The sequence below is a fragment of the Aquila chrysaetos genome, chromosome 1 (genome assembly GCF_900496995.4).
Source record: "Aquila chrysaetos chrysaetos chromosome 1, bAquChr1.4, whole genome shotgun sequence".
Classification (NCBI taxonomy): Eukaryota; Metazoa; Chordata; class Aves; order Accipitriformes; family Accipitridae; genus Aquila; species Aquila chrysaetos.
Genome location: NC_044004.1, coordinates 16,042,626 through 16,067,340, shown reverse-complemented (window position 1 = coordinate 16,067,340; position 24,715 = coordinate 16,042,626). Strand labels below are relative to the sequence as shown.

The window sequence follows — 24,715 nt, the reverse complement described above, 5'->3', positions numbered from 1 at the left end:
CTTTTGCCTATTTTATACCATCGTTATTCCACTTTCCCCAGGGAATCACTACTGATTTGAAGCAGTATTAGATAAAGAAGAGGCCGTACCATACCTCAGAATGACTTCAACTTTCCTTTATTTCGTGAAAGGTTGATTTAACATTAGATCAGGCATCTCTTGAGATCTTTCCATAAAACTGAAGTTCTACTGAAATATCATGTTTTGAGATAATCACATGCCTTAGAAGTCATGGATTATGTGTATCATGTAAGATATTAAACCTGTCAAGATGTTGTTTTTAATATGTCTTTTAGTTAGGACCATATCTTGACATGAATTATTCCTAGCATAGTTTCTCACACACTGGTTCAGCAAGCAATCATCCACCACATCCATCATTTCTGTTGCTGTCTCACCATATGTCTCAGAGGGGGTGGAGGGGGGAAGTTTCCAGTTAATCATTTTTTTGCATTTGGTATGCAAATCACTTTAAATTGAATGATGTGGCAATTTCAAATAGTATTGTCTTAAGAAAGACTGAAGTTTTAGTGCTGAGTTAAGTTTGATAGGTTTACTGGGTGGTTTGGTTTTTTTGCTCGCATCTTAACAAAATTTTACAGCTAGAAAAAATTCTCATGATAATCTCTAGCCTATTTCCTCCTCAGAGATATGTTTGCAAGAATTGGCTTTATATTATCTTAGCGAGAGGCTTTTGCTTGTAATATTTCAAACCTTCATCTGTCCTTGGCTGCCATGACATTCATCCATCTGACAAAATGGAAAAAAAACGTGCCAGCCAACGAGTGAATGCTCCTTTAAGTAAATTTGTTACCCAGGCATAAAGGGTACTGTGCTCACTGAGGCTACACTGGCAGCCGCATCCTCGAAGGTCTTGTGACTCCTACAGGCAATGGGTAATACAGGGCAGCAAAATTCACGAAGGGACATTCGAACAATAGAGCTTTTGGTTTTAAGAACAATCTGTTTTCATCAGCCGTGAATTAATCCACAGAACAGTGGCACTGCGTAGGTTGCTCTTGGCTCTCTGAAGATGCATATAATGAGATAAACAATGGTTTGTTAAGTTTCGGATTCATTTTCTAACCTCGTGAAAAGCTCTGCATACTGCTTCTCAATATTGGGAATTGTCCAGCCGTAAATGCACATCAGTAAAGCACAGAAGGCTCAAATTCAAGAAACTGAGCAGAGCCTGAATAAAATCTTTGCACAAAACCAGCAAGGCACTGAGACCTGAATTTCTCAGCTGTATAAGACAGGATGTCTGTGCAGTCAGGCCTTAGCTGGGCACAGAACAAGACAGAGATGGGGAGAAGGGATATTATGAATTTTTATCCTTCTGAGTTTTTTGTGAGAGGTCTGTGCTGTGCATAGACTACCAGGTAGTCTCTCAGGCTGCCTGCACTTTTTTTCTCTGTAGATAGTAGCAGGGATCCATGGAAGCTATCACCACCAACAACAACTGGTTTTGATTTTATACTTTCTCTGCAATTAAGACATATTTTATAGGCAGCTCTATGTTTTGTGGGATCATCAGGTCAGCTTGGAGCTTAGCTCATGAGACAGATACAGCAGCTTACTGAGCATGTTTTCATCTTTCCATTCAGCAAGAAAAGCTTCATATTTCTGATAAGGGTTCCTCCCACACAGAGCACTTATGCACAATCCAATTAAAAAAAAAAGTGAAAACGAACGTAGGGTCAGATTTTTTTTTTATGTTATCCAATGATTTTTCCATATAAAAGCATGCAGATATGTGTAGGAGAAGGGGTGGTATGCAGATTTCCTTCTGCCAGGTGGCTGTACAAACTGCTAGATGATACACTCTTATTTCCTCTTGGTCCCTCTTTGATCTATTGAATTTTGAAGGTTTTTCTGCGCAGTGGAACAGCTTCAGTCAAAAAGACAACAGATGCTCTCTGCCCCCTCACGCCCCACTCCAGCTCCTGTACCAGCATCATAGTGGTTGGGCCTCTTATATGGGGGAGAGGTGAGAGATTTGGGTTTGAACCATCTCCAGCAGGGCAGGAAGCTGAGACGGAGTCTCTAAGACTCTTCACAAATGATCCAGCTTTCACTGTAAAATAAAAAAAACCCATATAATAGCAGGCAACTGTGGAGTTTAGGTTCCTCCATATGTAAGTGAGAGCTGAGAAAATTACTTCAAAATTACAGTTTTCAGTATAACCACTTTAGTTTTGCCTGTTTTAGGCACCTACCTCATTTTTGCAGGAGATCCTTATACTATGTCCTGGAAAGCAGTCCCTCTAATTCCTGAGCAGAAGAGCTACAAATGCTACATTACCCACTATCAACAGAGAAATGGCTGTTTCTCAAGCTGCCTGGATATTACTGGTGACCAAATTTCTCAGCTGAGAGTATTTCCGTTATTCGGAAACAGGAGGTCTTGTGGTTTAGTGCCTGTGAAGGCAATTTTGTCCATCATAAAGTAGTTCTCTGGAGCTAAGCTGTGCCACTGCGCCCAGCAATTATTAAGGTATTTCCCTTGCACACCGATACTTTGAGGCTGGGCCTGAACGCTCCTGTGTTACAGTATGGAGCTCCACACCTCTGAATCTTCATTAAGATATTACCTTCTGTTTCGCACAAAGAATATTTGGCCGTTGAATGGGCAGTTGAGGCCCTCCACAGACACTCGCCGGGGTCCTCCCACCCATAGTCACGGAGCCACTAACAGTCCTGTTAGTGAACCGCAGCTCAAAAACCTCTGACCAAAACCTCTGCGGGTCATGCTGGTATTTGGGTCTCAAAGCATTTGCCTTTCAGGTGTAGAGCAGGCAGGTCCAGAGCGGCCTGCGGCAAAGGGGGTTTCTCCCACAGCATCCCTGTGCTACATGCAGGAGGAGGACCTACCACCTTTGTCGTAGATCAGTTGGAAAATGACTGTCTGTCTTCCCTAAAAAATATGGTTCTTTTTTATTTTACTGTTATAGTAGGGCCTGCAGATGTGACCCAAAGCTTGATTCATCTCTTACAAAAGGAACAAAGAACCAGATGTGGATGGAAAAGGTAGAATAGCCTTTGGCCGGGAACCTCAGCTGAGGAAGGCCTATGCAGGGCTCCATTTCACACCAGTCCTAAGGGGAAAGGACATTTCTTCTTTAGCTGAAAAAATAATGACCACTCTCTGAAAACCATATATTTTATTTTCCCTGGGTAACTCACAGGCATTTTACAATGGCAATAAAGTTTTAATTTAAAGCATCAATGATGCCATCTTTCAAGAGGTAATGCTTGGTTTAGTCTCTGGCAGCTCTTTGGTCCAAATCTCTTGGTCTTCACTTTTCATGGGCCATTAATGAAGAGATGAACTGCAGAAGAGAAACTTGATCCATTAAATCCATGCCATTAGTTCTTTTGTCCTCTTTATCAATCGTATCCAGATCCAGGTAGTGACTGGAATTTTCCATAAACCCCTATTGCTTGTTCCATTTTTCTTTCTTCTTTGGGCAGTTGTTATTTTAGTCTAAGCATAACTTTTGCCTACAAGATCTCTTGCACGGAGAGGAAACTTGCTATGAATACCAATATTTTATTGACTCATTTTATTTCTCAAAAAATGCTATGACTTTGCATAACTCTTGATCTGGAATGTATTGTTTTGTTGCCTAAAGAAACATTAATCATAAATTCAAGAAAGACAGGGGAACAGAAATAACAAAGATGAAACTGGAACAAGAAATGCATAAAACATTGGAAAGATGTAAATAAATTCACCAAACAAGCCGTTAAATCCTAAGAATATCAATGATTTTATAGAAATAATTGCTTACATGCTAAAGCAAAATGTTTCTGATCATGACTGTTGTATTCTGTTTTGATAGCCCAAGATATTCCACTGTCTGAAGCATCTGAAGCATTGAAGTAATTTTCCTTTCAAAGTAAAAAGAAATACCAGATACATAAATAGAACTAACAATAAAGGCGTTTTTCCTACCAAAACAAAAAAAAAAAAAAACGGTTAAAACAATTTTGAGTAACTTATTTTAAAGATGATGAAACCAGATTTTCTTTTATTCCGAAAAAAAAAATGCTATGAACATTTTTAGCATAAATAGATATTAATTTCAAAATCTCTTTACTTGACAAGCTATTTTCTTTGAAATATGAACCGAGAAAATTCTCAACCATTTCAGTATCTGAGACCTTAAAAGGCAATAACTTGCTTGGTGGCAACTTCTCCATGATAGCCATTTTGCTATGTATAATATTGTGTGAGTTTCTTACGCTTGCTTATCACCTTAGAATTTGAAAGTTATTTAACAGTATTAAGGAAAGACAAAAATCATTTTCCAAATACAATGAGGACACTAAAACAGACAGACATGGTCAAGCCAAAGCTTCAAAAACATCTACTCTATTTTGGATGCTCAGTTTGAATTCTTCCAAGCTAAGCATGGAAAAGACAGAGGATCTGAAATTAATGGGCCTGTGTTAATGACTTAATCAAGGACACTCTGAGGAGAAAACTGCAGTAACATACATGAATTCACTCAATGCAGTACCGTTCCCATCACAGTGTGGTGGGAGGGTCAGTCAAAACTGGCACTCGTCCTTCTTCACCGCCCTGACGGAGGGTAATTTACCCATATCAATGGCGGGAGGAACCAGCTGCTGTTATAACAGACTGGCCCAAATGTCTCCAATCTTGTAAAAACTGGCTAGTCAAGGAATCTCTGTCTAACCACATGGAGGTATGATTTGTGTTGAAATATCACTTAGAGATTGTAACCAGGGACGTGGTCCTTCTGGTGATGGTCCGCTTCCTTTCTTTCTGGGGCAGGAGGTCCTGGGCATAGGGCTGGGAGCAGCAGGACAGAACAGCTTGCATACCTGTGGTGTATGACCACACTGCCACCCTGCTATGTGGGCAGAGTCACTCGGGATGTGTGTAAGGCGGAGAAGGAAGAGTGGTGCCCATTTGCTCTTCTCGTGCCTCTTCTGTATTTACACATGGGTGGGAGTTTCGGCATGAGGTCCTGAAGTCCATTGGGTCTGTCACTTAAATCCAGGGGGTCTAGCGCTGCTACCCAGCATGGAGGAGTTCAGAAAACACACACCAGAAAAAATATGTTTCCAATGTTAAGAAAAAGAAAGAGAAAAGGATTACAAGAGCAGTGAAAATGCTATGCAAAGGATTTACCTATCCTCTACCTGTGTCACTTGTAGAGGATTTGGATGGATTTTAGCTACAGGGAGTCAACTATTCTGACTGAGTATACTATACAGTAAGGACTGCACAAACAGGCATAGTCTCCATTCAGGTAATGCAATCAACCTCTTATTTCCTTACATTACACAGCAGCACCAGGGGTACACATTGTCTCAGTTTGTCACATAGCCTACTTGCTTCCATGCTTCATCCAACACTCTTCCTCCATAGGAAACTGAGCCCACAGTCTTCTTCAGCATATGGATGATCTTCTCAGGGGCTGCTAACATCTCATCGGTTAAGTCAGGGTGCCAATCAAAAAATAATACATTTTTTTCCTGAAGCTAAAGGGCAAAAAATCCAGCAGCAATGAAGCTTAGATTATGCAATTTATGCCATTTATTAACTGCTAAATTTCATTGCAAAGAAGCTTCTAGTGTGTATCACTGTTTCTCTGTCTTTTCTTTCTTCCCTCCAAAGACATGAGTAACTCACATCCTATCTAATGTGGCACTGACCTGTAAAAAACACAAAGAACATGTTTAGCAGAAAGGAGAGAAACACTAACTAAATGAATATTTATCTTGTTTGTCTCTGAGAATATGCACACACAAACTCACATACACAGAGTTTCCAATGCTGTTTTACTAAAACAAATCTTCAGACCCCCAGCAACAAACAGCCAGTCACTTATTAGTAAGAATCCAAATGGATATTACAGAGCCTGACTACTTGTGCTTTTGAGATGTAAATATCAAAATTGCTTTTTGAAGAAGTAAAATGTAAAAGCAGTTAAAGTTCAGTATTCAATTTTTTCCTCTTCTTTTGATAAATGCATTTACATTTTAATTTTCAGTGTTTTCAATTTTCATCAATGAAAGGCTGTATTTCTGGATGAAAAGCACAATAATAAAATGTTCTCCACTCCATAATTTTCTTGTAATTCACAGAAATGATCTGAGGGCATATAGCTCACAACGATATATATTATAGTGTTCAGTGCAGAGAACTCAATTGTTAGGGCTGCAATTTCAAACATATGTATATTAATGAACTGGCTGTGGCTTCATTAGAAATTCCTATAGAGTTTTTTGCTGACATAGAATCATCACCGCTGTAATCTTACAAATCTGCAAAGATTGTCAGGACTGTGCATGTTATTTCATTTATTCAATCAATATAAGCGTCAATGCCAATTACACTGCAGAAATCCATATAATAGTCCTATTTTTTTAAGTTCATATGGCACCATAGATTATGAAAGGAACAGAACAATGCAACATGCCATGTCTTACATAATTTGGCAAAGCAGCGTGGCTTTATTTATAAGAACATCATACTATAAATCCTTTTCTGCTTTTATTGCAATCAGTTCCTTTCCTGCACTGGAAATGATAAAGCAGATTTGGCTAATCTGAAAAAAAAGGTCCAAACAAACGCTGGAAACATTATTGGTCTTTATCCATAGCATGGGATAGATTTTAGCTATACACCTTAATCACTCTGTCTACTAGAAACTGAAGAAAAAACATTGTAACTTGCCGAACAGACAACAGCATCTACAGTTAACAACTGTTCAATGCGGTACCCATTATAAAATGTAAGATTGGTGTGCAGAGCTATAAAAAGCCTATAGATTCCATTCTCAAAAAAACTGGTACATCAATAAATAACGTAAGTTGAGAAACAGGCGGATAAGGCAAAATACGTAGGAGGTCAACAAAAGTCTGGTAGATAAAGCTCAGAAGCGAGGCTGAAAAAGCACAGAATGGAGAATGCATTCAGCACACTGCCGAAGAATAGAGACAGGCTGCAAGTAATAACAGGCTTCCTTGGGGGAGCCTGCGATTTCACCTCGGCACGGAGAGCTTGCCGCCGTAGGGAAGTGTCCCTCTGCTCGTGCTAAGGGAGCCCAGGGAGCCGTTTGAAGGCTTGCTCTTTGGGGAGACTGCATTCTTCTTTTCTGCAGATATGGCAACGGGGGTTTTTTTCTGCTTGCAGCAGACACCTTGCCCTGCTCATGTTCATTTCTTTTTCCCTCTCTAAAGCTTTATTTCTCCCTGCCTAGGTTTGTGGAAGTTCCCACGAGCACTCCTTGCACCTAACTTATGTCTTCTGATCAAGTTTCATTTTTCAGCTTTGGTCAGCGTTCTCCTCTCCACATGGCTGTCAGGTTTGTTATCCTTTTCCAGTGCAAAGAGATGGGACTAAGACAGACCTATAGCCCTCCCTCCTTCAGCTCTGGCACTTCCCATAGGCATCCTCCTCTGCCTCCACATCATCCCATCTGGGGAGAAGAGTAGGAGGTGAAAAAGCCTGGCCTTAGCAAGCCAGTGACTGAGAGCTGGCTGCTTTCTGGAAAAACCTCTAAGGATAAGCATCAGGAAGATCTTTTTGAGCTAAAAGTTAGAATTGGCCCAAACATCATGGTTGTAAAGGAGGCATGAACCACATCATACTGGAAATAACCACACACACAAAAGAACTGTTGGTCTAGGAGTCTGACTTCTTTTAAGAGAAAAGTCAATAAACATAAGAATAAGATTATGTAACATAATGCTCACTTGCTCAAATCTGGAGTGTCCCCAGCCCTCATACAACTGATACAATTTCAAACATGAACATCATATGAACAGTAAAGTACTTTAAAAATAGGAAGGAAGCATAGTCACTTCTACGATAATTATTCCTCATTATATTAACATAATTATATGTATTATTCTAAGCATAATGCATGCATATTTATTGACAAAGTGATGTCGTCAATATATTTTTCCTGAGAAAGTGTCTACTGAACCAGTGCTGAAATCTGAGTATTTTAGTGGAATTTAACACATTGCACTTGTTCACTTGCAAGATCATGTCCTTCACGTTTTTGGAAACTTAGTCAAGATTGTTGTGTTCACTCATCCTAAATTTATTTGACCTTAATCCATGCTTGATGATGCACTGAGAAAGCCAAAAGGGACATAGCAGACATAATAAGAGATGTGCCTCACGGCAGGGAGCAGTTTATTCTAATGATTATTTATAAACCCCTTCAGTTCCCCAAGATGTGCTTTAGCAGTTGATTAGAGTTTTTTTCAGCGTATTAGAAGCTGTTCCTAATAATATGGTAGATTCTTCTAGCTGTTAGAATTGTTTAAGTTGCTGATTAATTTTGTATCAGTTATGATACTAAGAGGAGGTACTTGTCCCTAGTCACAGCCCGTATAGCCAAAGAAAGGGAGCTTCGCTGCTGAAGACCTACCCCTAGTACAAGCAGGCAGTCGAGAGGCTCTTTAAGATAAAACTCCCTTTGATTTCTCCAGATTTTTTTTTTCCCAAGTTAAGGCTGCAGGACTTGGCTGTGAGTTTGCAAGTGCCAAGGAGCTGAACTGAGTTTTACTACTCCATTACTCATGTGTCTCTATTTTTCCCCAAACTCTTTATATAGCTGCCAGAGTTCCTCTGCACCTTGCAAGAGATGGATGAGCCAAGAAACACCTCTTTAGCAATACCTGTAGCACTTGCCAAGTGCCAAGTCATCTATTTTACGTAGGATATAAGCAGTAGCTCTGTGTGCTATACTGCAAGCCAACTGTCCTGTAAATAAACCCTGGTCTTTCCAAGTTGACCCTCTGCGCACATTTAAACACTTCATCCTGCAGGACTCGGAGCTGCACCGTGATGCACAGCGGCTAAGAGAAGGAGTCTGCAGCCAGACAGCCCTGCAGTAAAGTACTGGGGACATCAGCAGAGATGGCTTCCCGGAAAAGTTAATTACCAAAGTCAGGATTAGAATTTGACTACTTCTGCCTCCGTCCAGGAGGTCGCTACTCTCTCCTCTTGCCCAGGTTTGACTCTGGGATTACAGGAGTTGAGGTTTCCCTCACTGTTCTTATTGGCAGCTAGCCATGATGGACAGCGAGTCCATGGTGGGGTGGAGAGGACAAGGGAAATAAATAGTGGGATAAGCCAAGCCTTGCTGTTACCTGTATATTGTATTCTCCACTACAAATGTTTGGCAGAGACGTTTGTTTCTTAGGAACCACTGAAGCTATTTGCACGCTGCTTGTACTGCAAAACGACAGTTTGTTCCTATTCATAGGCAGAGCTAATTTACCTTTCTGCCAAAGCAATTTTCATGGAAAACAGAGTTTTAGACAACAACTGCAAAAAATACCTTCTTTATAGAACGATACAACTGACAAGCAGTAACTTCCCTGACCCCAGTCCAAAAATGTAGCTTTTATGCAGGAGTCTGAAAAAATCTATAATAGGTGAGCAGAGGGAAATCACTGCATCCTTTCAGGATTACTTTTTGCTCTTCCAGCACCTACTTCTCCGAGGGGCTGGATCCTGCAGGATGACAGCAATTGCTGTGGTTTCTGTGCATGCTGCAGTGTCACTGCTGGCCCAACAAGGTGAGATAAACTACATTGTGCTGATAGCGGTCCCACAAAAGTGCTGTGACCATTACATGCACAAAGACACTGAGCATTCGACTTGCAAAATCCAGCGGGGGGGTGGGTATGATAATGTTTCATTAGTGGCCATGCAGTGACGTTCTTCCAAGATCAGGTTCTCCCATACTTGGGCAAAGCTATGCCACAGCAAGCTGCAGGAATGGGCTTATAACATGCAAATAGCTACCACGGTCAAAGTACAGTCCTGCTCCCACTGCAGCCGACTGCAAAACTACCTGACTTCAGCAGGATGGGCATGTGTGGGACTGAATTAAGCCCACTCCCTCTTCTGCAGCCCAGTCACTTCCCCCCATCCCCCCTTCCCATTTAACCGCAGGCACAGAAGCTTCTCACTCAGGTAAGGGCAGTCTCCTCAACCCACAGCCTGCGCAGAACACCTCAACACATCTGAGCTGTGGATGCCTGCCCTCCCCGTGACCTTCTGCAGCCCACAGTACCATGCCCTGGCTTATCCCAGGTACAAAGTGAAAAAAAAAAAACCACCTTACAGTGGGCTTTGGTTTCCTTAGTCTGTAGCTTCCGGATTTGGTGGGCTTTTCTGCTTGCAGTTGAGCTGACTTTCACAGCAAATAGCATAGATTAAGTTCTGTGCTCTGAGCAGGGATTTCTCATTTCATACATCATTTATAACTTTCTGCAGTGATTCCACAAAGTCAGTATCTTTCCATAACACAAAGATGAGAAGGACGGAAAATATAGCTGAAAAAGTGACAAACCTGCAAATTGCATTTATGTAGAGTTCTGGTGCCACAAAGCTTCTACAGCAATTTTATGGAAACCTAGCAAATTCAGTATAAATAAATTTGCAGTTTAGGAAAGCTATGCATTTATGGATTTCAGCATAGTGCCATATTACAGCTTAGCAGAGATGCTAAATATCTCTCGCACAAAATGGAAATTAAATCTGCTGTTCTATTTTGTCAGATCAGGTCTTTGCCCATGGTACCCTGGGCATAGATTTCACTGCTCTTCCCTCACAGAAGTTGCAGTAGCAGTGAAAAATCACACAAACAAAACCCACTTTTGCAAAGGTTGCAAACACTAAGTACATCAGATGGCTCTATAACTGGCAAGTGATGTCTTTTTTCAGTTCCTGTTTCTCTGGGATATTCCATCCATCACTCGTTACCAGAAAGTGAACAGAGGCTACAACAGAAGAACCCCAGTGTGTTTTGGTGGCATCCTGATTCCAGCGAAGTAAGCAGCAAAAACCCCACAGGTTTTATTAGAGCCACAAACTGCTCCTTTGTACTCTGTGCTTGTTTTCATAGCCAGAGCCAGTTGCCAAAATGCTGGTCCTGATCCTGCTTTCATAGCTGGATAATCAGGATTTACTATGACCTAAATTAGTGAAGTCAGAACGGTGTAAATGAGAGGAGAACTGGGGCCATCTGCTGTGAATTTCCAGACATCAAAAAGAAACTGAAGAAGTGAGAGATTTTCTTACCAGCTTTCAATTCCTAATGGGCAAAAGTTTACAAAGAAAAGTCCTATCGTGCCTGTCACCCATATTTAACTGTATCTTAAGTCAACAGGAAATAACGTCAGTAGTATACACACACTCACAAACACACACATATGAAAACATAAAATTGAATTCAGGTTGAAATGCTTTTCATTTCAGTGCAGCATATTGCCATCAGATAAAGAAAAAATATATATTATTCTCTGTCTAGCTCTTCCAAAGGAAATAATACCAAAGGTTTAAGAACATGCATTGGCTTCCTTCCTGATATGATTTAAAATGTTCTTTTCCAACATAAGTGCAAAACCAAACATTAAGGTTGAAAATCAAGCACGCTAGTCACGCACTTTCAAAACTGATGTGAAAAACCTGGACCTGCTAAAGCCAGTGGCACAACTCCCATTGACTTCCATGGGGCCAAGATTCCATCCAGTGTTCCTAGGAGAACATTAAATTGGCCACATTATGTATCTCATTTAATGGACTACGCTAACAGGCATGATTTATTAAGATTTACAGTCAACAAAGAAATCAATTGAGTTGTGGAAAGTATTTAAATTAATGTATTTGTAACAATAGGACTTCTAAATTGAGGTAGCATTCAAAATCTTATTTTTGGTACTGCCTGACTTCTTGCTTTCCAAAGAAGTATTGCAGTAAGGGATTCGAACTCGATTTCCCACTTTTCCCACAATAGAACAGCGAAGGTATGACTTAACATAGGAGTTTTATCAAAAGCTTCCTTAAAAAACAAATGAAAAAAACTTCAAATCAGAATATATTAAGGCACAAATTGTACAGAGACATGAGTAAATTATTTTGTTCTTATTTTTCTCAAACCAATTCCCTGCTTATTTTTAACCTGATTACAAGTCTACTGGCTGCCAGTAAAATTTGGATCCAAATTTTTCTCCTAACCAAGAGAAATTGTTTGAATAGTAAAGTCAGAGTTTCTAACGTCTTAATCAGGTTGCTTTCTGACTTTTTTAATAACAAAAGTAATTGGCTACATTAAAACTGGAATTCTTTAAAGTCCAAGATAAACATCATAATAAAATATCCATTTCTTTAGGGAAAATCTAGTATAAGAATGAAACTAATAGGATTTTATTGAAATTACTTTAAAAATCTATAGCAGTTACCAGATTAATCTACTTTCTGTAAGTCTTGCTGCATTTTAGATAGTTTTATAGGAGGACTGGAATTACACATTCTGTTACGCAGCCGCTACACCTCTTAAAAGGTTATGCATTTCTTGTCACTTCGCTGTGGCCAGAACAGACAAACAGGTCATTTCATTTGTTTTCCTATATTGCAAAGCTGGAACATTTTACTCCTTTTGCTTTGTCCAGTACCTTTGTTTGGCCTCAAGCACCTCAGCAAGCAAGAGACTAAGCTGCCGTGCCTCGCCAGTCACGCCAGGCTGGCTGCATTCTCCTGCGACCCTGCAAGAGCAGCGCATTGACTGGCGAAGGGCGGGCAGGCGGTACCAGCACCCTAACCCGTGGGAGAAAACAGCTCACCCACGGCGCAAACCCCGCAGATTCCCGGTGCGGGCAGCCACGGACGTGCAGGCAGGCGCTGTGCCGCGCTGCGGGCCGGGGGCGATGCTCCTGGGTGCAGGCAGTGCCCCCGCGGGAGCGGATCACCCCGAGCGCCCATGCACGGCACGGGGCACGGGACACGGGGCGCGGGGCACCACGGCACGCAGGTGAGGCAGAAATGCTTTTCTCACCCCAAAAGTGGCCGACAGGCAGACCCTGAGCGTGTGGAAGGCAAGCACAAAGCAACCACTGAGAATGATTTTAACTTCCGAGAGCAAATAATTGCCACCTCCACCCAGCCCCAAACAAAATATTTCCAGGCAAATCTGTACTGAAAGGGAATAAAGTCTGGCCACTGCAAGCAACTGTCAGAAACTCTAAATAATGAGATTTGGTTATAGGCATTTCTTAATGCAGAACAGCAGTAGCAATGAATATGCTGGGACAATGCAGGGTTTTTTATTCTCTTTCTGTGGAAGAAAATAAATGGGGAACTTCATATATTCACTGGCTCCAAAGCCAAGAAAAAATAATCGCAACCACTCAGCATAACCCGTTGCACAAGCAAGTTGTATAACTTCTTCCGAGTGCTTGATTAAATATTCTCCTAAAAGATGTGCTTTACTTTTGCCATAAACACATCAAGAGATGCTGAATTTACCACATTCCTTGATAAATTATTCCTTTTCTCCCTGCTAAGAAACCGCATCTTCTTTCAGGATTCATTTTATCTAACTTCAATTTGCAGCCATCTTGTTATGCCTTTCTCAGCAAGATTGAAAAATCCTCAGCAAGAGCCTTGCTGGAGAACCGTGCTGCATTTTTGTTATGCGTTAAGCACCCTTCCTTCAAGCCATCTCTCAACTTTCCCTTTGATAAGGAGTTCAATCTGTTCACAGCTTCTCACATCACGACACTTTGTGTTCAGCCACTGGATCTTGTTTGCAGCCCCTTTTTGCTTCATAGCCCTTGCAGTCCTGTCCTTTAAATAATATTCCTGTCTTGTCTTGCATATGTTCTCTCGTTTGTGCTGCAAACTTCACAAACCAGGAGCCTCCCGAACACACTATCAGTATACTTTATCCAGCAAAACTCTCACAGAAACTCAGCTGTTGACCACTGAAATATGATCTTCTGCTGTGTCTCCCCTGCCCTCCAAAATGGCATGATAACAAGAAACTTTTACAGCAATTTCAGTACCGAGGCCATGTTTTAAACAACATCAGCTTGGTTTAAACCTCATCCTATGAACACACCGTGCCCCGGATCTCCCCTTGAAGTATCATGGGAAATAGAGACCATCACCATAGTTACTCGGATTCCCTTCTCCTTTCCTTTCGGTTACTTTTCCCAACCATGACAGCTTCCCACCGGCATGGTGCAAGGGGAGGTTTGTCCACAGGGCTGGACAGGTAGTGCCCTCCCGTCCTCACCCGCCTCCTCCCACCCCCCATGGCTTCACCTGGCCACAAATATTTAATACCATGCCCCACTGTCATTTTTCTTTGTGATTTTTTTTCACAGTGGAAAGAGAATACAGTTTATTAGTTGGATCCTGTGGGTTTTTCTCAATATTACTAGAAGCCACCAATATTTTACCAACTAAAGGAAATTTATAAACAGCCAATTTCTAAATTAAACAGATGGCTTATTAAAAATGAGCAGTCGCTTCTTTGGCACACAAAACCAGTTTTAACTCTTTTTGTATTGTAATATTACTGGCTTTGTGTATGTTACAAGTAAGAAGAGTGACAGTTATCACCGACCCACCGTGTTAAGCAACAAATAAAAAAAAAATCAGTTGTGTGTTTTTGTTACAAATTGCAAAGATCCGGTTACCTTCACTTATATGTATGTAATAGAACTAAGTAAAATATCAAGCTAGTACTGAATTCATGAACAACTGGTTTCATTTATTGCCAAACATTTGCAAAATTGATCCAGACCTGCTAGACAGAAAAATCACCGTACTGGATTTCTGAAGTGACTGCTGATGCCATGGTGCCCCTTCTTCAACTAACCCAGGGTTAGATTGCTCACTCAGGATGTGGGTAATCTAAGTAAGCCTGAGACTTAGAGATGTTTTTTTCTTCTTAGAATGTGAACAAAAACCTCTTAACACATGAACAAAAACCTCAATAATTCAGACAGCCCAAACATGTAGCCTAAACAAACAATCACATATGAGACAGTCTTAACTTCATAATTGCAAAAATGAGTAAAGACACATTTTCTTGCAGCGCTGGACAAAAATCTGGAGAACTTTCTTTCACGTTTCATCAAAACTCTCCAAGAAAAGTTTCACACGCGCTTCATACATATATATATATATGGACATATATGTATCAGAAAGCTGTAGATGCGACATTAGAATACAGCTTTAATTTCTAAGAAATTAGGGGACTTGGTTTCTCTCCATTTATCACATCTTATCCGAAGACTGGAAACAGCACACTAGTCTGATTCAAAACCTCACATGCCCAATATTTCCTAAGAGCTGAAAACAAATTAAAAAAAGACAGTCTTGCCTATTCCTCATCCAAAGACTGTGGCTGTTCGTCTGAACCAAACTCCTGATCTAAATCCTGAAACTTGTGAGATTTCCTTTTCTTCATCAGTGTACTGTATGAAACAAGCAGCTTTGAATATATTTGTTTGAAACTGAAGAATATTACTCCCTGAGAATATTAATAAACCTAAATAATATTAATACATCTATATCTAGGTGAAAGGTATGATAGTTCATCATCTGGAATAACTATTTGGATTTTCTTCACAAATACAGAGCGAGCAAGCATTGACCTCTAGAATTATTTTCGGCAGAAAAAGGGGGTCATTGCAAAAACTACATACTTGCCAGCAAGGTAGCATTTTTTCTGGCTAAAGATTTGCATGTTTGTTGATTATCTAGTGTGTGCAGCTTCCAGAAACTTTAATCAAAAACTCACCGTGGCAGAGGAAAAAGTTATCACCTTAGTTAGAAATACATTTCTGTAATGGATAGCTTCCCCAATCTTGCCAAGTTAGCCTACACTGTACTTTTCTGGAACGATGTTGCTGACACTATCATGAGATATTGGTATATTTAAGCTAAGTCTGAGGAATTCAAAAGACTTTCAAAGAAAGAAACCTCATGACTTTCTATAACTGGGTCTCTGTCTTGATGCTATGAATAATGAATTTGCAGTAATTTCATTTAGGGAGAAGCAGAGAAAAAGGTCACTTCAAACATGGGAAATTAGGCAATGTGATTCTACCAGAAATCACATTGAAAGGATTCATTTCTTCAAAAATAAAATAAAAGAGTAGCTAAAATTATTAATCTTGTTCCACAGATGTTTGATGGAAAAGAACACGTGAAAGAAGCTCCCAGCCTGTAACAGATAGACTAATACACTGCCACATCCAGTCTATGATTCAATTAGACAAAGAAAACACATATATATAGGCTGCATTTTTCTTCAGTTGTTGCCTCCCTTCCATAGGATATTATGTGTTGGAAATGCTGCAGCTGCTCAGTGCCACACCGAGGGAAATGGTGTGGGCTCCCACTGCTGCAGAATTTTGTCCAGAATAGCTGAAGACACCGTGGCATTATCTTGCCACCTTTTCCAGGCGTTAGCAGAATAGTACAGGGAAACAGAACACCAGACATCCTGACACATCACATGTACAGTGATTTGATTTTTTAAATGCCTTTAGCCAGCAGGACAGCAACTGAGGGCATTTCTAATATCCATGTTTTATCAGATCATCCTCTTTAACCAATAGTAGCTTTAGACGCTGATGTGTGTCTGCACATCCTTTAGTAGCTGGCCCTAGTAGTATGGCCCACATAGTAGCAATGTGGCAAGCATCTAATTGCTGTACTTGGTCTAAAACCAGAAATAATATCCAGTCTGAGCTGAATGAAAGCCAGACAGTGACAAAACCAAGAGGATTTGTGTGTGTGACAGTGCACTTGATTTATTGCCTCAGATTGCAAGCAGTAAAAGGCAGTGTCAGTACTCATTTTCAGGTGACAAAAGATATAAAGAGGTTATTATAAGGACTCCAACAAGTTTCTACAGGTCTGATCTGGGAGAAGATAGTAATGTTAGGTGTTACATAGGGACAGAGCAGAAACACAAGAGGCTGAGAATAACTGGCCATGGAAGAGCTTCCCAGAAAGCAGCTGAGGGCTTCAACCTTTGAGAGCTGTATACACCCAAAACACAGATTTTCAAAGCTTTTATCTAGTCCTGAGGCGTTTCAGCTGCTAACAAATAGTAAAGTCCCCAAGGCATGTAATATTTTGCTCCTAGGTGAAAAACTATGCTCAGAAATGAAGGGCTCAGCGCTGAGCTCACGCCTAATTCCCAGCAGGACTGGCACAGTAAGGTCCCTTGTCTCTCTCTGTGGTTCAGCCCCACAAGGTCACGCATCCTGGCAATATGTACCCCAAGCAGAGCAGACAGCGTACCCTTTGGATCATTCACGAGGGCTGCCAAGGGAAACGTGCTCAAATCCCTGATGCTTACACAATCCATTTCTCAGAGCAGGACCCCAGCATCAAACTCCAGGATCCTCAGAGGCGAGCCGCTGGCGATAAAAATCAATGGCAAAATCTCAGCAGAGTCACATATTTCACACTTGTCTCTTTTATGCTTTCAGTGGGCCACTGAAAAAACACAGTTAGTCAGTTAGGGTGGGTTTCACCTTGTCTAATTTCAGCTGCCTGAAAGTTAAGTGCCTGTTCAAGGGGATATTGTCAACACAAGGAGAGAGACACTTGCAGGGGGCAATTTATCCCATGCATCTCAGACACCGACCTTAGGATCAGACAGCTCACTGTCTGGAGGGTTCTCTTTCTCTTAGCGGTTTGGGGTATGTCTGTACTGCAGGACAGTGCAATCCATGGTGTGTCCTGTAGTCCTGCTCAGCCCATTGTCAGCCCGGAGAAATGCTGGGGCTCCTGGGGCTCCCTCCCAGCCCACAGGCTCAGGTTCTCCTGCAGAAACAGCCAGGGCATGCAGAGGGACAAGAAAAACTCTGGTTTCACCCTAAGATGCAGTTGGGTTGCAGCTGGCGTAGACATCTGAGGATTGAGGACCATGGAGGGTATTGCAGTGCTATATATTGTAATATAAACACTGCTTGGATTCACAGCTTAGGTGAGGCCTCTTTTAGCCAGATAATTAGGGGAGATGAATCTAGAATTTAATGATACATACTTTAATGATACTTTTAATGGCACTTGTGAAACAACACCAGAATAAACCTTGAACATATTCTCTCTTACTATCTTTCAGACTGAACTCATGCTAATGGCAAATACGTTTTAATGCTGATTACATTTTTTTTTAATTTAATATAGTACAGTAGCTTCTACATAAATATAGTGCTGGATTTGAAATATACATCTTGCAAAGAAAAAAAATAGAGATATACAGGAATGCATCCACTACCACTGAACACATTTTCCAGCTTCCAAAATACTTCTCAGATTTCAGCATATTTATTATTACACCATATTTATTTATTTTAATTCACATTCCTAATTCATATTCATTGAAATTTCACTTGAAACTTTACATAAATAAGAAGAAAGCTGGTCATATTTGGTCTTAACTGGTGTTACTTTTCAGAACTATTATATGAAATTATGTCACAACTAGAAGTAAGCACATGCTGCCTTCAGATACATACCATTAAAATGGTAGCATTTAATATTACAATATTGAGGTACCTTTATTAGTGCTTTGTTTGCCCCAATTAAGTCTTTAACAGTATGCTACCCCAATGTTTTGTGGATTCAACGCGAAATGAATGGTATTTTGCATACTACATTCTTTACTGAGCATCACAAAGAGGTCTTGCTGTATAAACAGCAAGAAAGATTCCTTATCCACACAATTTACAAATGTAACAGGCTACAGAACAGAAAATAGAGGCACAGAGAGTAGAAACTATGTATTTATGATAAATATAAGCTTATGGCCTATAGGTTAATAGCAAAGGCAGGATGAAGATTCATGTCTGCTGATCACCAAGGCAGGGATATCCACCTGACTTGTGGATAGAGGCAGGAACTGACCTGCCTCCAGACGGTGTTGGGCACACACAACTCAGCTCTCTTCCAGAAGATGTACAGGAATATTATATTTTGTCTTTGAGTTCATATGGTTAAAATCCTAAAGCCAAGTTTCAGCAGCCTTTTGGCTGGCTCTGAATTTGCCAACTCTTCCAAGATCAGACCTGAGAAGCAAGCCCTATTTTGGGCTCCCACGAAATGTGAAGCATTTAAATAGACTAGGTGAAGACGGGTCTATTCACCAAGTACACTTATTCTCAGGTTGTTACAGGCTTCTTTTGAATCGTCTCAAGTTTCTTCAGCACTTATAAGCTTAAGCATGGAGCTATCTGCATGACATAGGGTAGATGAGAGAGGAGACATGCACCATCAAAAAGCATTTATTCACTTACAAATGCTTGCTAAAGAAAATGCTTCAAAAGGTACCAAATAGATACTCTATTGCAAAACAGGAATTTAACTAATGTGTTTTGTTTTATAAGCATATAAGATAAAACTAACGGATGTCTGACATACAACAAACAATGAAATATGGGCTGAAAACCAACTATTCTGAGCAAATAAAAAACATTCTGCTGGAGCTGTCTTCTGTAATCCCAATTTATCTTAGTAAAGCAAGTTAGGACCTTTCTAGCCTCTTAGAGAACTAAACTACTTGTGCAGCTCCCTCATCCAGTCCATTTCATAGGTGCAGTGCTGTCACTGAGCTCTTGATCTTGGATAACATCCATGTCTGTACCACCAAACCGCTGTCCTAGCAGCCTTTTGCCCAACAGCTATAGGAGTTTCATACCAGATTAGCCAAGAGCAAGCTTGAACATCTTTGGTTTTCAGTTACCACCAAAGTTTGCCTTTTGAGGAAAGTTGCGCAGCAGTGGGAGGCTCTCTCCTTTATTTCTGCCCTTTCCTTGATTATTTGGGGGCTGTCATTCTGTGGCACCTTTGGACTGCATGGTCTCTTCCTCTCCAGAGATGCCTGGCCACCAATAAATAGGACTGCCACTAGATTTGGAAAAAAAAAAAAAAAAAAGAACAGTTTGATAAAGTGCCTGGCAAATTCAGTCAGTACTGGTAATTGTAGCTATCTGGAAATCCTGGACAAATGCAAATTTCTGCTACAGGGGTTGACTCTACAGTGCCTGCACAGAAAGCTCAACACTTTTTGGCTTTGTTGCTTATATCCACTGTCTTTGCTGCACCAGACATTCTGCACAGTTACCTGGATTGCAGTGTTACTGTCCTCAACACATCGACAGATGTAAAACCTCTCTTATTTGCAATAATCACTGCATGCATGCTACGTGGCACATGTACACATAGCCTTGCCCGGGAGAAAAACAGAAGCCCAGCTTCTACAGAGCTGAGCCCCTTAGAAAATACTGACTATAAAACAATCAGGTAGGAAGGCAATTGGTTCTGTGACTTAAGGAAAGAAGCAAAATAGGTGCACATGCTGCCATTACAGCTTTAAGAGAGCATTTCTTCTTCCGGGGATGCAAACAGGACAGAGCCCTGCAGGCCTGCATCTGAACTGGACCCGCTATTGGCCCATCACTTTGAACCTTTGTCTGGCAGATGCTGTATGAAAAAAAATAGGTTTGTACCATCTACGTACAGCATGTGCCATTGTGGGTTCACTAGAGCAGTTCTGATTTACTGTGTCTGGTCAGTGAACGGTACACTGAGCCGGGCAAGTCTTTGCAGCCAGGCGAGAAGCAGGACAGACAGGAACCTGGTGAGGCAGATCATTCTCAACAATAGTCTCTAATGCAGAATGAAGTGGCAGAAACAGTACATTATGGATATTATCATCATTATCTCTTGCTACCTCTAATAGGTTTTTATATCATTTTGCTCATTTTTATAGCTTGCTGGCTCAGAACCGACATTCTTCGTAATTCACTGGAGGAAATGCTTGATTTCTGCTCCCCTTGTTCTAACCATCCACAGAATGGATGAAATAGGGATGTGACCGCTGGGGTAGAACAACCCTTTCTTGCATGATTCAGACTAAGACATTTCTAAAGCATGGTATTTTTTATACACAAAGGGATAAAGGAAGCTTCCTTTTACATTTCTTTTGGGCTAGATTTTTTTTTTCATTTCTTTCTGCTGATGAAAAAACTACAGAAAGGTGCAAACTGGGTGAAGCTCAATCCTCATGAAGCTGCAAGGAGGGATTCAGCAGTGAAAAAATCTTAGAAGACTATGTAAAATGGTTACACAAACCCCTGAACCAATATCTGTAGGATTTTCCCAGAAGAGAATTGATAGTCTGCCTCTTTCAAACTGCCTCAGGACATGGAACAGAATGATAACCCATTATGGAAATATCATAAATTGTTCCAGCATTTTTTATCATCTGAAAATGAAACCTCTTCTATGCAAAGGCTAACAACAAGTTAGCAATCTGTTTTATGATAGAAGCCCCACTATAAATACGAAATAATTTAAAATCACCACTATCCCGAGGGTGTGGCAAGAGCCTGCACTGGGGCAGCTTTGGGGAGCAGGTAATGCATGTTACTTTGTACCTCTTACTTCAGCAGTTTATTGTTCTTCTCAAGTATTTGCTGATATAGGCAATGCCCTAGGTTTCTGCATGCTCTGCAGGGACGTACACCCCGAGGAGGGGGCACAGGGAAAGCAGGAAGGTTCCAGTTTGGGGACATAAAGGGAACAAGGGCCAAGGGTGTATTGTAGAGCATGGCGGGGCGAAAGCAGAAGCACTGGGACTGCAGAGTGGGAGCCGGACTGGGAGGAACTTGACAGCAGAGAGGCATGAGCGTGCGTGGGGTCCTGGGGGAGGAAAGCCGAGTCTGGAAACATGGTGCAAACATCAGTTCAGTGGGAAAATGGGATTGTGCATGAAGCATCTGAGCGGTAGGAGATCTGAGATGAAAGAGAAGGAATCTGCCACAGGTACAGCAGAAAGCGGGGATACAGCCACCAGCAACACACTGCAATGCTAATGGACACCTGCGGCGTGGGGATTAGCTGCTTGCAAAATAAAATAAAATTTAGCTACCGAGTGTCATTACTGAAAGAGGCAGTTTCAGGTGTCACATCCGCTGCTGTTTCACACTGCTAGGTCTTTATTAACCTGCCCACACATTTGCCTCATATACCCCACTCATACTGTTATTTTTGAGTATTCTGCTGGCCCTGTTCTTGTTACATTCAATAAGTATTTTTCAAAATGGTGGGTGTTTGGTCTGTTATGGGAAAGGAACAAGAACTCACTGGGGAAGGCAGGTGAGTTTTCTGCCTTGCTTGCTCTTTTCTAGACCATGCATTATTCTCTTAATGTCTTTTCTTATTTTTTTAAGGTAAGTACAGTCAATTCCTTACAGTCTCTCTTATTTAGAGATTTTTTTCTTAAGCTGTTTATTACTGACAGTGTTCTTTGCTAACCCCCTCTAGTTCTGCTTCCAGCCGGGCTGGGCCAGTATTGCTCCAGCTGTTCTAGATGAGGTCCAACCAGAAGCATCCTGGGTGACATGACAGGTGGCAGTCACACATCCCCTGCAATACTGTATACACGTACATGTGTATGTGTTCAGTGTTCGGTAGGAGTTTATATATCATCTCTAAATGTTATTATGCCACTTAGACAAGTACAAAGACTTGCACTTGAGGAGGAAGATAGTAGGTTTGGGATTATCCTCATTTCCTGTGGGTGTTCAGTCTAATCTTAGACAGGCTGTCAAGAAATTTCTATTCCCAACACAGTCAAACATAACCTTTATCTGTAGGAAGTTCTGTTACGCCGGAGACATCGAAACCTTGAGCACAGTCTTTATCACAAAGCTTTAGCTAACGCTACGTGTAAACTGAACCCCAGCCATCAGACATCTGAAGCACGAGGTCCAAAGCCTCGAATTTTCTTTGGGGCTCTGCAGGTTGGTTTGGGGAAGAGAAAAGATATAGGTTATGTGGGTTCATGTTGTTGCTGTTTTCTGCAACTTGCTGGAACGGCCAGAGTGCCAAGCCTTTCCATGCAGGTTTAGGGGATTGCCACTGCCTGCAGGAAAACAGAGTCATGGGGAACGGGTTGGTATTTCTGAGATAGAGCTAGGGTCCTCAGGATAGCTGGAGATGGTAGAAAGCATTCTATACCACTATACTGCTATGCAAGAGCTTGTTTGAAATCTATATACTTGGCTGGCACTTGGGTGCATATTGTCTAACCTCTTGTCTAGTTTTTGCAAATATAAGTTAAATAAGGCAGAAAAAAAGAATTAATCCTTCAGGGACTCTACAAGTGAAAGAGTGCCATGGGGAACACTGACAGGTCCCAGATATAGTCCTCAGGGCTTATGCTGTTAAATTCTGTACACAATACATGTTCACACTCCGCTGTTTTTTAAGGAGGACTGAAACATACACAGTTTTTTATCCCTCTTTGGCAAGTGGTGTCGCTCTAATGCTTCCTATATATTTCACAGAGATAACATCCTGCTACACAGTGCTGCATTTATTCTGGAGTACCTCTATGTAAATGAAACTATCAGCACCAAGGAAGCAATAGATATATCAGCCAAATACTGTTTCCTTCTCTGAGTTCTGGAAAAAGTTGTATTTGATGAACAAATATTGATATGATTATTACTTCAAGATCTTTTATTTCATTTGAGAGCTTATGTAAGAGTGTATTTAAGATCCACAGTTGACTCTGCTTTTTTTCTGCATGCAACCATGTTTTGCAAAAAGAGTTAGTGAAAACCTCATCTTTTCCCTTTAAGTTCTCCCTATTAAAGTGGATGTTGAAGGTTTGGTTTCATCTGTTGAAAATGTTATTGACAATTCATTGAGGCCACACACCACTGGCAGTTTGCTCATGAATACCTCAAAAACAGTAGAAGCACATTTTTAAACTGGTGGCTTCTCACACCATTGGTTTTTCTATTCTAAAACTGGGACTAAATTCTGATTAAAGGGATGTACATATGCAGTTGCTAGACAAGAGCTCACACCAGTACAAAGCAATGGAGCTGTGCCCATAGATTTCTTCCAGGTGCCAGTAAACACACCAGTCTATGTGTATTTTTCTTACAGTTACTGCTATAGTATTCTTCATAAATGAAAATCCCTATGAATCCTGTCCTTAAATCAATCAGCTATAATTTTCAGCCTCAGTAGTGGTACAGTGTGATAGATACAATATGTTGTCAATCCATTTTCTTGATCACAGTTGACTGTCTTGGACAATGCTGTGGGTAGTAAGAAAACAAAGCATTGCTATTTCGTAGTAATGCCATGGTACTTTAATGACAGTGAAGACTGTTGCTGAGAATCCTGCTTATAAAACTGACTTCATACAGTTCCATCCTAGGATACATTTTTCAAGCTATAATTATCTAATCATGCACTCATCCAACATGAACTTTGTCTTCTCATGAAAAGATACAATATTATATGGTTTAAAATAAAACGTTGAACTGCAACCATGTATTTTAGTTTTGCTTGCAATGCTAGAATACACACAGTTATGCTAGCTTTTGAGAGGAGGCAAAAATTAAAAATGCATGTTACGAAATGCATTTCACGTGAATAAATGTCAAAAGGCACACAGTCTCACCCCTTGACTAAGCTAAAGAATTAATTAATATATTAAAATGAAACTAAATAGATTACAATGGAGAAAATATTAGCAGAGTATCAAATTCAGATTATTATTACCTGCTATCCTACAGAGACTGTCTAAAAATGAAGGCTTCCATTTTCTTGTTTTTCTACTTCAACCCACCATCCATCCTGCTCACTTTTAGAAATCATATCGTTTGAGAGAGCTATACTGGGGTGGCAGATATAGCCCACACATGCCTATGGGTGAGCTAGGATTGCAGAGTTGTTAAATCAAGAGAGCAGATCTTAGGAGCAACACTGCGCATTACAACCTCTGCATCACACAGCCCAGTGCCGTGACTGCAGGGATACTGCAGGGTGAGAGCACACCAAAGGTACAGCCCTTTTTAGAAGCCCTTCACA

At 40.8% G+C, this 24,715-nt stretch overlaps 1 long non-coding RNA gene across 2 annotated transcripts; it reads right to left on the bottom strand.

The window, feature by feature from the left end:
• Positions 1-2,668: 2,668 nt before the first annotated feature.
• LOC115347179 lies at positions 2,669-24,519 on the bottom strand. 2 transcript variants are annotated; one of them, XR_005933141.1, is made up of 4 exons: positions 24,407-24,519; positions 17,463-17,693; positions 4,505-5,691; positions 2,669-3,894 (listed from the first exon to the last, which is right to left on the bottom strand). It is a non-coding gene; the product is annotated as an uncharacterized LOC115347179 (long non-coding RNA). The 2 variants fall into 2 exon arrangements; XR_003925403.2 differs by lacking the exon at positions 2,669-3,894 and having other exon boundaries at positions 4,121-5,691.
• Positions 24,520-24,715: the final 196 nt, after the last annotated feature.